The sequence below is a fragment of the Elephantulus edwardii genome, unplaced genomic scaffold, assembly GCF_000299155.1.
Source record: "Elephantulus edwardii isolate Elephantulus edwardi_28Jun2011 unplaced genomic scaffold, EleEdw1.0 scaffold00018, whole genome shotgun sequence".
NCBI classification, from domain to species: domain Eukaryota; kingdom Metazoa; phylum Chordata; class Mammalia; order Macroscelidea; family Macroscelididae; genus Elephantulus; species Elephantulus edwardii.
Window position 1 is genome coordinate 12,498,527 of NW_006399768.1, and position 17,945 is coordinate 12,516,471.

The window sequence follows — 17,945 nt, forward strand, 5'->3', positions numbered from 1 at the left end:
TTGTGCTGTCTCTCCATCCTTCTGAGCATGATGTCCTTCTCCAAGGGTTGGTCCCTCCTGCACATGTGCCCAAAATATGTGAGACAGAGCTTCAAAATCCTAGTCTCCAAAGAAAAATTTTATTTTACCCCTACCAAGACAGATTTATTTGCTTTCTTGAAGACTCTTCTCCAGAAGACTCTTCTCCAGGCATCAATTCTTCTTCAATCATCATTAGTCATTATCCAGCTCTCTAATGCATAGTAAGTAATTGAGAAGACCATGGCCTGAATCAGGCTCACCTTTGTCTCTAGACTGACATCGTTGTGTTTCAGTACACTGGAGAGGTCCCTGAAAACAGATTTTCCCAGGGCAATCCATATTTTGATTTCCCAGCTGCTAGTCCCAAAAGTGTTGATTGTGGAGCCAAGCAAGCTGTAATTGTTAACCTCAATCTCCTCATATTCTAGCATGGTGCTGCCAATTGGCCCAGTGGTGAGAATCTTTGTCTTCTTGATATTGAGCTTCAATCTATGTTGAAGATTACAATCCTTGACCTTGTGCAAGCAGTTCAGGTGCTCCTCAATTTCAGCAAGCAAGGTTGTGTCCTCTGCATAACATAGGTTGTTGACTCTTCATCCAATCCCCGCACATTCCTCCTCATAAAGCTCAGCTTTCTGAATGATCTGTCTGCATACAGATTGAAAATTAATCGAGACAGAATATCCTTGACACACTCTTATCCTGTTTTTGAACCATTCAGTGTTTCCTTGCTCTGTTCTGATGACTGCCTCCTGGTCCAAGTATAAGTTTCACATAAGCACCATAAAGTGTTCTGAAGAACTTGGCAAAAGATAAAGCTTCAGAAATTGATGGAATACCAATTGATGCATTACAACTAACAGATGCTGCCCTCTATGTGCTCACCAGGCTGTGCTTAGAAATCTGGAGGAAAACTACCCTGCCAACTGACTCTAAGAGATTCATATTTATTCCCATTCCAAATAAAGGTGGCCTGACAATGTGAAAATTATCAAACAATATTACTAATATCACACACTAGCAAAATCCTGCTGATGATTATCCAGAAATTACTGGAGCAGTACATTGAGAGGACTACCAGAAATACAAGCTGGGTTTAGAAGCGGTAATGACAGTAGAGACGTTGTCATCATGTTGTATGAATCTTGGCAGAAAGCAAAGAGTACCAGAGGAATATCTGTATTTCATTGACTCTGCAAAGGTATTTGACTGTGTGGATCACGACAAACTGTGGCTAACCTTGAGGAAAATGGGAATTCCAGAACACTTGATTTGTGCTTACACAAATAATATTAGATGGAACCCCACAATCCTTTCCTTCAAGGAGCAGATTGGTTTCACCCTCTCCACAACAGACTTGTTCATCCCTTTGGGTTTTTTGACTCCAGCTGTTTGCACATTTCATTTCAGTACTTTGCTTTGTCTTCCCAAGCTTCCCTTTGAAATCTTCAGTTCAACTACTTTACTTCCTGATTTTGTCTTTTTATTATTTCTTCTTGGTGCCCTAGTGTAATATTCAGAGTTTCTTCCAACATCCTTCTCAACCTTTTCTTGCTCCTTTGTCTTTGTAAGGACCTTTTGCATTCTTCATGGATAATATTCTTTATTTCCTATCACAGCTCATCTGGTCTTCACTCATTAGTATTCAAGGTTTCAAATCTGTTCCTGAAATGGTTTTTAATTCAAGTGGGATTGACTCAATGTCAAATTTTGGTTTTTATTGATTTGATTTCATTTTCATTAGCATCAGTTTGAACTTGTATGTGTAGCTGCTGGTCTGATCCACAATCAGCACCTGGCCTTGTTTTCATAGCTAATATTAAGCTTATCTGGTGATTCTTTCCACAGATGTAGTCGATCTGATTCCAGTGCAGACCATCAAATGGACTCCATGATTACAGTCACTATTTGTTTCTTATAAAAGGTTTTTGCAATGAATAAATCACTGATTACAAAATTATATAATTTTCTCAGTATTCTTGTTTCTGTCACTAAGGTCTTTTTTTTCCCAACTACTGATCCTTCTTCTTGATTTCATTTCCACCTTTTACATTTCAGTAACCCATTATTATTAGTGCATCTTAGTTAAACATTCAACTGATTCCTGACTTCAAAAGTTGGTAGAAATCACCTATTTACTCCTCTTTCGTTCTGGTGGTTGGTGTCTATGTTTGAATGATGGTGGTATTGACAAGTGTTCCTTGTATGTGTATGGATATTATCCTGTAACTAAAAACATTGTATGTCAAGATGGATCTGGGAACAGTATTTTAACTATCAATGTGACCTCACTTTTCCTCATCTCTTCATTTCTAGCATAGTAGATCATATGATTGTCTAGTTCAAAATGTACCATGCCAATACATCTTATTTCACCAATGCTTAGTATGTCAATATTTGTGTTTCATTTCTCTCTTAACAATATCCAATTTCCCAATATTTGTGCTTTTAACATTCCATGTTCCAATCAAATTTTGCTTGCGATTTTTCCTCCTTCTTTGTGTTTGCAAGCCGGAAGGCTCAGCCTCAGGTGGCATAACTGCTAGTTTAACCTAAGTGTGGAGTATTATGCTTAGGGTTTTGGCATATTAGTTTTTTTGGGGGGTTTTGTGTGTTTTTTCCCCCTCGCAGTAGAAAAGCAATATAATCACTTACCCATTTAATCATGGAGAGTAATATGCTATGAGTTGCCTGCAACTCGATGGTACTTAACAACAACACCAACAACAGCAGAGAGAGAGAGAGAGAGAAAGAGAGAGAGAGAAAGTAGTTGGCCTAGTGAACAGAAAGCTATGCTCCCAAGCCAAAGGTGGGTGACTCTACTCTGAGGTGGTCCTCAGGCCTGCTTTTAATTTTGTTTGGTGAAACATTCTTCTAGGTCGTGTAACCCTGGTATGTCCACTTACTGTACAGAGTTCAGAGGTTCACTTGCTGTGAAGCCGAACACTGTGACTCTGATGAGTCAAATGCGAGAATGATTACCCATGGTGGCCAGTATTTGGTGAAGCTCTGTGATTAAAACAAGCTTGGAAGTGGGAGTGGCATCCACTTCCATAATAGCTTGCCTCTGGAGACTCTATGAACCTAGAGAAAAGACGAAAAGTCATACAGGTGTCCAGGACTTTCGTTCATGGGGTCACTATGAGTTGCCTGCAACTCGACGGCACTTTGCAACAACAACCAACACTTTCAAATTTCTAAGTGCCTTTGATTGCTGTTTATTAGAGTTAGATTTTGGAAATGACGGTTGAGTGTCTTGGAGAATCCTGAATTTTGCATGATGGCTCTAAGATTTCTCAAGCTCCCTTTCCACATTGTCCCTGCAGGAAGAGACAATACTTATTTCAACAAGAAATGGAACTCCTTAATAGTTGTCCAGGAATGGTGTGATGTAACTCAAGGGCAAAAAGAGCCATAACATCACCCCTGATTTCAATTTAATGTTAAATCTATTACTTTACTAATTAAAATAAAGATTTTCATGGGAGTAAAAAAATTTCTTCAATGACGTGTTTGTGTTTATTGGGATACTAAAACTGTACTTTTATTGCAAGTCAAGAGTTTTTAAAAAAACATATATCTTCATTATGATTTCAGAGAGAGTGGCCTAAAATTTCCAATATCATTATGTTTGTTGTTGTTAAGTGCTGTTGAGTCATAGGCAACTTATAGTGACCCTATTAATGAAAGACCTGAACACTTGTAAAACTTTTATAGTTTCTCCAAGTTCATAGGGTTTCCAGAGGCAGGCTACTTCGGAAGTGGATGTCACTCCTAGTTCCAAGCTTGTTTTAATCAGGGAGCTCCACCAAACCCTGTCTGCCATGGATTACCAATCTCGCATTTGGCACAATAGTGTCATAGTGTTCATCATAACAGCAACATCAAATTGACAGACCACACTGCTATAATGCCTAGAAGAATGTTTGACCAAAACCAATTAAAAGCAGGCCTGAGGGCCGCAGATTAAAATCACTCACCTTTGGCTTGGCAGCATAACTTTCTGTCCATTAGGCCAACTGACTCTCTCTTTATGTTGTTGTTGTTAAATGCTATCAAGTCGTACCAAAAATTATTATTCTTAAATAAACATAGCATTGTGAGCGACATTAATAAAATTTTCAAGATCATTTCCTAGTACACTTTGGCTGTCAACGTTTTTGAGAACTTTTTCATTCTCTACAGAGAAAATGACTCATCAGGCAATCTGTTAATGATACTCACTGAACTAGAATTGAACTTACAATAAGGCATACTTTAAAGTCCAACAATAAGGAGGATATGGAAGTGAACATATCATCACTTTCCTATTCTGGAAGTTAGTGATGACTCTGTATTCTAACATATGAGGTAAGTGCTGGTGTTTGCACATCTATAAACCAGGCAATTCATTTGTAAGCCTTTTAGTAAATTTCCTTGTATCATAATTTAAAATTTCTCTAGATTTTAAAGGATAAGCCTATATGTCTTGAATGTTGCCTCTCATTGTTAGACTATTTGAATAATTTGTTCATAGCGTGTAGCTACACACTGGACAATTTTAAATTAAGGACTTTTTTTTCATATTGTTAGGTGCTGTGGGATCAGCTTCAACTCATAGTGACATCATGTGCAGCAAAGCATAGCTCTACCCTATCCTATATAATCTTCACTCTGTATAGTACCATGTTAATGGAAATACACGTGTGTGTGTGTGTGTGCGTGTATTTCAAGCTTTGCTTGCATTGGTGATAGTTAACAATTACCAAATTCTTGAGAAGAAAAAACAAATCATACATATAACTTGTAGTATCAGAAACTTGGAAAATTGGTTTTTCTATTCATTCTATTAGCATTGAGGACTCTCCTTCATAGGGTCACTATGAGTGGTCTGCAACTCGATGACACTTAACAACAACATTAATTGTATTAACTCCTGTTGGGGGCAATGTCTCTAGCTACCTGAACTTTAGACGCATGGTCTTATATATAAACGATTGTGGGACCAATATAAGAGAGTTTTCCATGCTGTGAAGAACAATGGTGGAGAGAGGGTGAAGAAACTGTGACATTGCTGAGAAGAGACTGTAGCACTGCTGTGAAGAGACTGTGGCAAGTTGTAACTAGAAGGACTCTGGAGATGGAGCCATAGTTAAAGGTTTGGCTTGGATGATTGAAAGAAAAGCTGACTTGGAACTGCTCTAAGATAAAGTTCTCTGGATGATTGAGAAAATCAGAGGGGCATCTGTGGTTCTAAACTGAACCGGATTTTCATTAATTAAGGAATTGTGCCTTATTCATCTGGCATGGACTGTTGGACTAAATCTGGACTTGTATTGCTTGATACTCTGTGCCTCACTCTCTCCCTAACCTATTTCCCTAATAAATCCCAAAACAGTATGTAGAGTCTGTGAGTCAAATTGCAATGAATATTGGATCCAATGATTCATAGATATAGGTACAGGGACATGTGATGAGGCATATCTGACCATGTAGCTATTTGTTTGTTACTATGGGTGTTATTAGGGAGCTCTGGTGTTCTAGTGTTAAGAAACTATGCTAAAGTCCCGATGGCATAAGAATTTAATCTACCGGCTGCTCTGTGGAAGAAGGATTGTCAGTCTCCTCGCATGTGATTAACTTTGCCTTAGAAAACCCTCTGAAGGATCAATTATGGGTCAATTCCAACTCATTGGTACACAACATCAACATGGACATAATTGATGGGGAAAATTCCCCTTTATGAAACAGGTAGAAGTCATATTCGGCCACCTTCATGTTTGATCTGCTCTTTTCACATAATTTTACCTCTTTACAACTGTATGTAAGCATGCTATGTTTTTAAGTGTCATAGAGTTGACTATGACTCCAAAGGCCCTATGAACAACAAATCAGAACCTGCTCTCTTCTGCACCATCCCCACAATCTCTGACATGCTTGAGCCTATTTTTAGTTGTTTGATAATTTAGATATTTTTGCTTAAAACTCATATGTACATCCTGTACAATTTTAAATTGAGATAGTCTGTTGTTTGTATAATTCATTAACTGCCATCATGTCAATTCTAAGACATAGCAACCCGATAGGATACAGGACTATTATTTCATGGTTTTCTGGGTCTATAAATAATAACTTGTGTAATAATACACTATTTAAGCATAGAATGAGAAGTTGGCATTAAGCATAACATAAAAAGTAAAGATAGTAAGTAGTAATGATTTCATCTGCAGAGAGTTGACCCACTAACCCAAAGACCACATCTCTCTGGCAGTTTGAATCCACCACTTTTTATGCTGAAATAAAATGAGCAAGATCCTTACATGTGGTTTATATTCTCAGACACTGAAAAGGAGGGTCAGCTATTAGTCAGTTCTGTCTCCTTACAAGGAGGCAATGCAAGTTGATGGTTAATTCTTAGAAATTTCACGTCTAAGACTGAGGTATTCCTAATTTTTACAGACTCTTGTTGATGTGGATTTACAATGAAAGAAGTGCAGTAATCTTATTTTTCTTTCCTATTTTATCAGAGGGAGTTCTGGTGACTTAATGGTAAGGAGGGTTGCACTGCCAACCTCAAGGCAAGCAGTTAAATCCCACCAAGGTGATTGATGAGAAAGAGGGACAATCTCCTCCTGTGCCATTTACTGCCTCTGCAACAACAGCTTATTTCTCATCATAATTTTATGTTAAAAAATGTTAAATATGAGCTCTTGTTTGAATGTTAACTAAACATGAAAATTTGATACAACACTTTAGGAATTTTTTGTAGAAAATAATGAGCTAAAAGATATCAAAATGTGTCATAATATTAATTTATATCTTAGTCTCAAGTCTCAGATTTACTTAGTCTGTAAAAGTCTTCAATTTAAAATTAAAAAATAATTTAAAAAGTAAATCCCCAAGGCTATGTTTTTGTAAGAAGAATTTTAGGTACAATTTCAGATATTTATAGGAAAAAATAGTCATATTAAAATTGAACTATTTCAAAACATTAAGCATGTATATAATTAAGTATTGTTTGCATGACAACTGTCCAGAATAAGAGCTGCATAGCAAATGGACTGGTTCAGGAGAAGGAAATTGTGCAAAAAAGAAAGATTTCCCCCCCCCCAAGAGAAAAGTGAACTGGGAGTGGTGAGTAGGGAGGAAAATGTGCAACAGTGAATGAATGGAAATCCAAGTTCTCTATAAATTTTTACTAAAATCTCAATTAAAAAAATTTTAAAAATAGAGGGGCAAGATTTGACAATAAATACAGAGTTCTTATAGGATCATGGTGTCAGTTTAATTCACTCAAACAGAATTCTCATTCACTCACTGCTCTTAAAATAATAGCTAGGAAAAACAAAGTAAAATATACCTCAAACCTAAATATCCAAATATTTATTATTCTTTTCTATATACTTTTATTATTTTTCCAAATTGTTTTATTTTAGCTTTTTACTTATTCTTTCCCCTCAGTCTTTCCTCTTTCTCATATCGTCATCTTTTGTCAGTGGACTCTTTGGGTATCAGAAATCTTAAAAAAATGGCTTTCCAAGCCGTTGTGTTAGCCCTGCTGTGTCATGGTCTCCTGTTACCTTAACTGAGAGGACATGGTCTCACAAATCATCAACAGCTGTGGCATCAATATAAGAAAGAGAGCTTTCCACATTGTGAGGTACCCCTGTTGGAGAGACTGTAAAGAGACTGTGTTGATGCTGTGAAGAGACTTGCTGTGGCAAACTGTAGCAAGAGGAAAAATTTATTTATAACTGCTCTCAGATAAAATTTGATGGATGATTGAGGAAACCAGAGGCTTCTTGCATTTGTGCTACTGAACGGAGCTCAGATTGTTACGAATTAAGGAATTGTGCCTTGTTAATCTGGTTTGTGATTGCTGGACTAACTTGAACTTGTGTTGCATGATATTCTTTGCCTCCTTTACTCACTGGCATATTTTCCTAATCAACCCCAAAACTGTGATGAAAGTCAGAACAAATTCCCTGATCAACACAAATTCAGATAGAATGGTCATTTAAAAATACATGCAGGAGAAAGTGGGATGGCATGTCTGACCATGTATCCATTTGTACAGTACTATGGATATTATTGATGAGGAAAGCTCCCTTTTATGAAGCAGGTAGAAGTTAGACTCAGCAACTTTCATATTGTAGCTACTCCCTTTTGCAACTTTTCATCCTCTCTTCTATACCCTCCCTCACTTTCCATTTTCTTCCCTTCCCAAGAATACATTATGCTTTCTCCATTGTAATGATTTTAACATTATCTATCTTAACTCGGTGTGGTGTTTGTTTTAATAAACTGTTATGGGGGCGTAAAAAGAACTCAGTATCTTTCCTTATTTCCACAGATCTCATCTCAGCACAATAGGACAAACATCTTCTCCTTTACAAAATTTGTATGTGTTTTAGGTGTTAATACTTTGATTTTGATGACCATTCAAATAAACACTTATATGATAGATTATTTCTTGATCATAAGATATCTATTATTTATCTCCATTGTTTCTCTATAGAATTATATGGTCTGTTAGCTAGTTTTTTCTGAGTCATACTAAGAATTATTTTTTCTGAAATTGTAACATGTTAGTGTTTTTATAATACATAATGTACATTTTAATTAACAGCAAATTCAAATTACCACTCAATAGAACAAATTTCCAGTTTATAATTTTTTAACATTCAATGTTTAAGTGTATAAATATATATTGAATGAAAAGCATTTAACATGAAACATTAGTTTGAATTTTTCATTTGCTTGTGAATTTTTCTGTCATATCTTAACATTTACACACATTGTCCTCATAATTTTATCCTTAGCTTGCTCTTTATCTTGTGACTTTCAGAGGTTTCATGTTCCATAGCCATAAGTGATTTGTTCATAGAACTTTTTACTTGCTGTTTTGTATATCAATTTATGCTTATTTTTGTCATTTGGTTCATAATTTGCTTAAGACGAAGATGAAGCCTGTGTTTCTCTCCCAATAACCTATATGATCCATCCAAAAATGTTGCTGATTGTATAACTGCATTTACTGTTTAAAAACTTAGCTTGACAGTGAAAGAATGTTTTCACCATGTGCAAAAGATCATTTGTCAAAATTGACCTTTTCTGTGAAACAGCTACAATTATTAGTTGATTCAAGTGTCAAAGACCCATCATAAGAGTCAGTGAGGAAATTTTTTCTCATTTGATAATAGGTTTCAGAAAGAGTTATGGATGGGTTTTATGTTTCTGTCTAAGGTTGAAAACTTAGCTTGAAATGTCTCTAGAGCAATTTAAATGGCCACCTTTGTTGAACTGAGTCATGTAACATAATTGTGGCTTACTTATAAATTGTTCATAAAGTCATAATAAATTTCTGTGCAATATTTTTGTTTTGTTTATGTTGCTTTAATCCTAACATAAATAATGCACCACAAAGCTTAATCTAATATAAATATTATATTAAAGTTTAATATATTTATGATGCAATTTTTTTAGGATTTATAAATAAGCGAAACATGAGCATAGAATTTTTGTATTAAAAAATTCATGGAGAGGTAATTTAAAATGTCACATAGAGATAATTTAGAATGAAGTGTTAATTGATTCGAATCTATGGTTAAATGAAAATAAACTATCAATGTCATAGAGAAAAGCTAGAAGGTAAAATGAAAAATTCAATGCAAATTTCAAAGTCCATGAGAAAAATTAGATAAGAAAAGAGATCTAGATTATCAAAGTTTTCCAAGCTACACTATAGCCCACCTCTTACATATTAAAAAAAAATTATATTTAGAGGTTTAACTAAAAAAATGTATTTTATATTTAGAGGTTAAACCAAAATAATGAGAGCTTTCACAGGTTAAGGTACTATATATTTATAAAAAGTAGAGGTGTTAAAATACAGCAGAAATTATTTAAATGAAAATAGAATGTATAAAAATAACACACACTGGATTGCAAAAGATCGGACAATGAAGGAAAATAGAAAGTCAATATAAAACTTCTTAAAATGAAAAAAAAGTATTTAACATTGAAATCATGGAGTGTGATACACCTTAAAGTTACTTCTTTGATAAAAATATGATAACCAGAAACAATATACCTGATAATGCATAGAGTTAGAGCTACATTTAGTCAACCATATAGAGAATTAAATATAATTTTCCTCTTTACATTTAGGGAGCTCTGGTGACCTAGTGATAAGACACTGTGTTGCAATACCAGAGGCTGCCTCACAGCTGAATCCATCAGCTGTTTCACAAAAGAAAGACCTGCAATCTCCTCGTGATTTATTGCTTCTAAAATCCCATTGGAGGGTCAGCTATGAGGTAGGTTCCAATTTGGCACACAACAACCCATTTTTGGTAAAGGAGATATCACTTTAAGGTTAAGGTTAATAGAAACATGAAATTTTTAGTAGAAATAAATTTTTGTCTTCCCATGTTTGTCTACATGACAGCATCAAATGCTATATGAACTAGCAAAGTGAAATAAAATTGTCATTAGTGTTAAATACAAAATGTCAAATAATGTATCTTCATCAAACCCCTTCAAAGAATTATCTATTATTAAAAATCCAATGATACTATCTCTCTTAATATTTCTATCTCTTTCTCTGCTTCTGCATCTCTCTATTTTTACATAAATTAAGAAGTAGGTAGTTTAGTGATCCCTAGAAAAAGTTGCCATTGAACTAGTTTTGGATTAAACTGGTATGAGAGTTAAATTAAAAATTCCAAAATATTTTTATCTGAACTCTTTCAAGACATTCATTACTCTTAGAAACATGGAGTCTGTCTATCTAGCTACATAGCTATAATCTGTCTCCAAAGATAATTGAATAGTTGCCATTGAGTACTAAAACATAGCAACACCATAGGACTCTGCTCTATAGAATTGTCAATATCTTAATCTTTCAGCAGTACTTTACAAACCTTTCTTCCAAACTGTCCCAGGGTGGATTAAAACTATCTAATTTTTGTAAGTAGTTAAGCATTTAATAATACCTATGCACAGGTACATATTTCCTCTTTTCATTTTAAAAAAAATGATGAAAAGATTAAACTCTCATACTTCATCTGTAAAATGAGAATGGAAATAAAAAGATTAACAAAATCAGTACATTTTATTACATTTATACATATATTGAAAACAATGAGAAAGTATATATTGTCAAAAACAATGGACTGCCAAGAAAACAAACAGATTCACCCTAGAGAGGGTTAAACCAGGCTACTCCTTGGAGGCAAAGATTCTGGGGCTTCGTCTGACGTAGTTTGGACTTGTTGTAAGGAGAGACAGGTCTTTGGAGAGGGACATCATTCTGGGTAGAGTAGAGGGACAGCGCAGGAGGGGAAGACCCTCTATGAAGTGGATTGATTCAGTGACTGGGGTAATCGGGAAGGGTGTGTCAGAGGCCATGCGATTGGCATAGGATAGAGCAGGGTTTAGGGCTGTTGTATATAGGGTCACTGTGAGTTGCAAACAACTCGACGGCACATAACAACAACAACAACCAAGAATACATTGGAGAACATTGTTTTCTTTTCTTTGTATAACTTGTAATGTGATGCAAGAATTTTTACCAGGCTTTGAGGAACTGTCAATACTCTTTTTCTGCTTTTAATAACAGATTCTACATATTATGCTTTGCAATTTTAATGGTACTTATTATTGCTAATGTGTAATATGTCAAAACAAAGAAAATTAAAATCCTCACCATTGGACAAATAGGCAACAAATGAAAAAAGGTTTTTACTTGGATCTGCAATCAGCAAAAATGGTAGCAGTCATATATTTATGTCATAGTATGAGAACTAAATGTGGCGATTTTAATGATGAAAATAATTTCAGATATATTGATGAGATGAAATTATTTTATTTATTGTTGTTGTTAGGTACTATAGAGTCGAAATCGACCCATACCTGACTCTCAAGCAGGTTTTCAGAGGCAGTTAGTTGCACAGGAAGAGATTGTCCATCCATCTCCTGTGGAGCTACTGTGGCTTCCAACCACAGGCTTTCAGTATTGCAGGGCAGCTTGTTACTACTAGGCCACCAGAACTTATTAGAGGGCAATACGAATTAGGAGATAATTAAGTAAGGTGAAAGGAAAGGTAACATACAATGAGGTGTGAATACTCAAATAACTCAAACCCATCGCTGTGGTGGTGTTGGAACTTACACCTGATACTCTAGAACTTTTTAAAAGGCTATAAATTACTCAAGAGAAAAATACCCAAATTTCTCCCACCAAGACACTGATGGAATTGAACTGTCAGGCAGGTGACACCTTTGAATTAGTAGCACAACTCCTTATGAAGTAGAACGCCAAAGGACTATGGATGATTGTATGAAAAAAAATTGATTTGTAAACCTTTATTTAAATATAATAATAATAAAGCTTACATGGTTTCAAATCCAAAATCCAAAATACTATTTGCATAACTTAATTAGAGTGTCTTTTCCATAAATTCTAAATCAACAACTTCATAAAAGCTATAAAATGTCAGCTAATTTAATTTGATGAATTCTTTTTCAAATGTAATACATTGATTGTGTCGAGGAAGGGCCAGTGAGGAAGAGATCTATATTTGTTCCCATTCCAAAGAACTGTGACCCAAAAGAGTGTGGAAACTGTAGCTCGATATCATTGATTTCACATGCAAGCAAGATTCTACTGAAGATTTTCCAAAAATGACTGGAACAGCACATTAGCAGAGAACTACCAGAAGTCCAGGCTGGGTTTAGAATGGGTCATGGTACTAGGGATATTGTAGCTGATGTTAGATGGATCTTAGCTGAAAGCAGGGACTACCAGAGGAATGTCTATCTGTGTTTCATTGATTATGCAAAGGCATTTGACTGTGTTGATGATAACAAACTGTGTATGGCTCTGAGAAGAATGGGAATCCCAGAACACTTGATCATGCTAATGTGAAACCTATAATTGGACCACGAGGCAGTCATCAGAACAGAGCAAGGAAACACTACATGATTCAAATCTGGGAAGGGCGTGCCCAGGGATGTGTCCTGTCTCCATATCTTTTGAACCTGAATGCAGAACAGATTCTCTGGGAGGCTGGGCTCTATGAGGAGAAATGTGTGGTCAGGAATGATTGAAGATCTGTCCACAGTCTGTGTTATGCAGATGGCACAACCCTGCTTGCTGAAACTGAGGAGGACCTAAAGCACTTGCTACAAAGGGTCAAGGATTTCAGCCTTCAATATGGATTGAGGCTCAATATCAAGAAGACAAAGATTCTCACAACTGGACCAAATTAGCAGCATCAGGTTTAGTTTGCTTGGCTCCACAGTCAACACTCTTGGCACAGGAGCCAGGATATTAAAAGACATATTGTGATGGGAAAGTCTGCTGTTAGGGACCTCTCCAAAGTATTGAAGAGCAATGGTGTCCCTCTGGAGACTAAGGTGTGTCTGATACAGGCCATGGTCCTTGCAATTACTTGTTACACGTCAGAGTTGGACAATGACTAGGAAGGAGAATTGATGCCTTTGAGCTGTGGTGCTGGAGAAGTGTATTAAAGGTACCATGGACTGCTAAGAAAGCAAACAGGTTCTTCCTGGAGAGGGTTAAATCCGGCTGCTCCTTGGAGGCAAGGATTCTGAGGCTCGATCTAACATACTTTGGACATGTTGTGAGGAGAGACCGGTCCTTAGAGAAGGACATCATGCTTCAGAGGGTGGAGGGACAGCACAGGAGGGGAAGGCCCTCTATGAGGTGGATTGATTCAGTGACTGGGATAATTGCGATGGAAGTATCGGAGACAGTGCGATTGGCATAGGTCATAGCAGAGTTTAGTGCTGTTGTACGAAGGGTTGATATGAGTCACAAGCAACTCAATGGCACATAACAACAACAACATTGATTGTGAGTAATTTTATTAGAATTTGTGTTTCCATTTTTATGACTTAGTTGAATTTTTTTATATGCATTACAGGCTACTCAATGCCACATAGTAACAACGACAACAACAACAAATTATTATAAGATAAAATAGGCACTATTTTAAAATAATTCTACTTAAATTGACCTGAAATGTAAACTTGCAGAATTATATAAAACAGTCCAATGAGATAATGTACATTTAAGAGTCTGAGCCTGCACTCAGAGTCATATGTATGTAACAAGCAATTTGTTCAAGATTCTTGCTTAAACACCTATGAGGTTTTCATATTTCCTAGAGGCTCACATTAAATCCATTCAATAGTCTAATGACCTTGCCACCAGCTTCCTCCCAGAAAAATGACATTTACATTTATAAGGTTAAATAAAATACATAATAGGAAAATCATAAAATGAATAACAATTTTGAATCAAAGAAAAAATCTCATAATTTTTCCCGTCTTCACTGACATTTTAGACTTAAATATAGTGATAATGTCAGGAACAATATCTAGTCATGTGAGTTGTCTATATATTGGGTTTGACAATTCAAGTTCACTATGACAAACTGAAATAATTGTTTTACACATGAGATAGGCTTCTTAAAAACTAAATTATTTTGAGTTTTGATCTCAAAAAGTGAACTTGACTATTTCTGCCACTGGTTTCTTTACTACATAAAGACATCTGAAATATGTTTTACATAATAGTGTGGCACCAAGGTGGTAAGAGACTTTCGACCATTTATGAACAATTCTTTATTTAAAAGGAAATTACAATGAAATAGAAAAATATTCCTGTGTTTGTCATGGAAGTCTAATTAATTTATACATGATGAAATCAATTTAGTGCTTTAGGACAAAGAGAATTAAAAATATGTTTATACATAGTTAACTAATTAAGGAAATTTAGAACACAAAATTTTGCATGGATATTCCTGCTATTTATATGCCTCTGAAGAATTTTTAAAGTTGGCTGTTTTTTTCCCTGAAATCTTCACCTCCACAAACAGCTTCACTTTACATCATAACTTAGAGTATTTTTCCAAATAATTTTCAAAATTTGCATTATTGAGTTTCTTTTAAGGCATCAAAGCATTGAAATATTACCCTAGCTTCTTTGATTTCATTAATTTATATAAACCTACTTTTATTCTTTTCAAACCATTTCCTTCTTCTGTTTATAATAAATTAATTATTGTGTTTTCTTATTTATTTTTCTTTCCTTAGGTGATTATTAAGAATTTCCTATATACTTTATTATTTTGCTATTTATTTTAGTTATCCCCCCCCCAAGTATTTGACAGAATTTTCGGGATTGCTCGGTGCTTGATGTTAATTTAGGTCGCTCTGACTGCCAAATGGGTGAAGAGTTGTGCTGAGCATTGTGCTGTGTTGGGTAATGAGTTACTTGTTATCATGTGCCATCCAAACTAATTCATAGCTGACCCTCCAGTGGGTTTTCAGAAGCATTTTCCTTGTACAGGAGGAGATTACCAGGTTTTCCTCACACACGCCAGTTACTTAAGTAGAAGTTACTTAAGGAGAAAAATCTCACAAGCTTCTGTGCGATATACAGCTTCTGAATGCCTGCTGGAGAGTCAGATTTGACTCTGTTTTGACTCCATGGTGATGAGTTTTTTGGTTAATGTTAACATTAGGCTAATTTCTGTTATTTTTATTATGGAACTTTGGTGGTCTAGGGGTAAAAAGCTGCAGTTACAATGCTAAAGGCATCTGGTTCGGTTCCATTCCACCAGCTGCTCAGTGGAATAAAGATGGATAATCTCCTCCTATGTGATTCACGGCTTTGAAAACCCACTGGGATATCAGCTTTGGGTTGGTTCTGATACCATAATACACAGCAAGATGGTTTTCTAAGCCAAATTCAATCATCTAATCCATCTAGTATTATCCAGTATGAAAAGCACCTGACTGGACAGAGAATTGACTGAACTACATACACTGCAGTTGTTGTTGTTGTTTCTCCTTGGTAATTAGTGAGATAGATTGTTCTCTATTAGAATTATAATTAGATGTTGACTCATTTTCTCCAATGAAAAACATTCTAATTGAGCAAGTTTTGTTTATTTAAATTGTAGACAATCATAACAGAGAGATGCATATTGCATCTCAAATGGTTTAATAAAATTAAATCTGTTTCTTGAGAAATTGTGATTATGCTATAAAGAGTAAACTGTTCCCACTGCATTTATCTGAGATTTTATTTCCAGGGGAAGATATCTAAAAAATTCAAATGTGGAAAGCAAAACCACACAGTATTTGACATTTTGGGACATCCCAGTGTTCATAACTTTCAGTTACCTTTCTGCCTCTTTCTTTAGATATTAAGCTAACCAATTTTATGAATATTTTCTCATTTGAAGAAGCCCATCGTTTTCAATTAATTTTTGAACTCTACAAATAAAAGAAAAACAAAAACCAAAACTCACTGCCATCCATTCAATTCAGACTCATTGACACCCTGTATTTGATTTCCAGAGTTATATATCTTAACCTGGAAGAGACTACTCATGTTTCATCTGCAGAGGCTGATGGATTTCAACCCTAGGAACATCACAGCCTTTTGAGTAGCAGTACAACTGCCTTTGAACTTTGCCAACAGAGTTCTTTCCGCAAGCATTAGTTTTCATTTTGAAGGAACTAGAACCTAATGGCATATTTCTGTACGTATATAGAAACATAGAAGTGCTCAACCATCAACCACAACATATAGAAACATCTGTATTTTATAGCTTGATTATGGCCTAATTATCATACTTTGAATAAGATAATCAGTGGGATATAGAGATAGAGATAGAGATGATAGAGATAGAGAGATATAGATAGAGAGATAGATATAGATATAGATATAGATGATATAGATGATATAGAGATAGATAGATAGATGTATAGATATAGATAGATAGAATGATAGATATAGATAGATAGATGATAGATAGATAGATAGATAGATAGATAGATAGATAGATAGATATGTTTGTTGCTGCTGTTATGTGCTGTCGGATCACCTGCAACTCATAGTGGCCCTATATACAATAGCCCTAAACCCAGCTCTATCCTATACCAAACTCAATGTCTCTGACACAACTACCCCCATTACACCTGTCATTGAATCAATCCATTTCATTGAGGTCTTCCTCTCCTGTGCTGTCCCTCTAACCTCCTCTCCAAAGACTGGTCTCTCCTTGAAACATTTCAAAGTATGTCAGATGAAGCTTCAGAATCTTTGCCTCCAAAGAACAGGCTGGTATTACCCTCTCCAAAATGAACCTCTTTGTTCTCTTAGCAGTCCATGGTATAGTCAGTACTCCTCTACAACATCACAGCTCAAAGGCATCCATTCTCTGACTATCCTCCCTAGTCATGGTCCAGCTCTCTGATACACAGCAAGCGATTGAAAAGAATGTGACTTAAATTAGGTGTACCTTAGCCTCCAGACTAATTTCGTTCCTCTTCAGTACTTTGGAGAGGTCTCTGATACCAGACTTTCCCAATGTAATATGTCTTTTAAATTCCTGACTACTGGTGCCAAGAATGTTGATTGTGGGGACAAGCAAACTAAAGCTTTTAACAATACCAATCTCTTCACCATCTATCATGATGTTATCAATCTCCCCAGTGGTGAGAATCTTTGTTTTCTTGATATTGAGCTTCAACCCATATTGAAGAGTATAAATACACACACACACACACACACACACACACACACACACACACACACACACATATATATGTATATATTTGTTATGTGCCATCAAGTTGCTTGCAACTCATACTTAACAATTTTTCTTACGCTGACCTTGAATTTCAAGTCCCTTTAAGACTACATATATGTCTAGCCTGTCCCTTTAAGAATATATCTATAAGGGATATACCTTTAACTTGCTGGTCTGTCTAATACTCCTCTAAATCTGAACATTCACATTGAGACAGACTAGGAAGAAGGATTGGCCATCCACTTCTGAAATAGCAGGCCTCTGAAAGCCCTATGCACAACAGAACACATTTAGATAACAGAAATGGCA